Here is a 1,051-nt window from a genome sequence, read left to right as displayed (position 1 = left end):
CTCATCATCGGCTGTCACTCATACTGAGTATGACGGCAATTTCTTTGGTGGAAAACTAATCCAATGTAGTGTAAACAAATCTTTCTGTAGTGGGAGCAGGAGAGTTGGTTGTTGGTTTGTTGGGTCTCTACTGGCTCGACGACTGGTGCGCTCTATGGTTTCCTCTTCCAGTCGTTGGTCGATGGTCTTTGCTGCTTGTACAACATGGTGTATCTATTCTTTGCGATCCTTTGTGATCCGCTCCCATGCTTTGGTGTCAATTCTACATGTTGTGAGATGGCTCTTGGTGCTGTCTTTATATCTCAATCTTAGTCGTCCGACTCCTCTCCTGCTTTCTTTTAGTTCTCCATAGAAGATAACTTTAGGTAGCCTTGAGTCATCCATTCGGGTGATGTGACCTGTCCATGTGAGCTGACACAGTGTAAGGATGGCTTTGACACTAGCGTGTTTGCACGGGCTCTCACCTATGAATTTGAGATCCTTTCTCTCTAACTGATTTTAGGTTGTCGGAGGTGTGACATCCGAACTCTCTGTAATCTCTTGATATGGCGTCTGCAGGATGTATATGTTTCCTCTGAGCAAAATAGGGAGGAAGCACCATTGCACGGTACACTTTGCACTTTGTTTGGAGACGTATACCTGGACGCTTACATACTTGTGTTTGCAGTTTACTGATTCTCCTCTCAGTTTCCTTATCCAGGCTGTTATCTGTGGAGAGGGTGCTGCAAAGGAAACTGAAGTGTCCCACGTTCTTGAGCAAGCTTCCACTGAGGGAGATATTGGGTTGTGACCCTTGTGTTGATTGGAACATCACCTCTGTTTTTGAAGTGTTGATTGTCAATCCAAGGCTTCTGGCAGCAGTGTTGAAAGCATCCAACATGTTCTGTAGCTCAGCTTCTGAGTGGGATACCAATGCTGCATCATCAGCATATAGTAGCTCTCTGGCAAACACAGTCCTGCGTTTAGGTGCCTGATGTTGAAGAGCTTTCCATTTGAGCAGGTTCTGATGTAGATGCCTTCGGTGGTGTGAGATAGTTCAGGGACTGCTGCG

Source organism: Penaeus monodon, chromosome 15 (genome assembly GCF_015228065.2).
Source record: "Penaeus monodon isolate SGIC_2016 chromosome 15, NSTDA_Pmon_1, whole genome shotgun sequence".
Lineage (NCBI taxonomy): Eukaryota > Metazoa > Arthropoda > Malacostraca > Decapoda > Penaeidae > Penaeus > Penaeus monodon.
Note: the sequence above shows the minus strand (reverse complement) of the source record.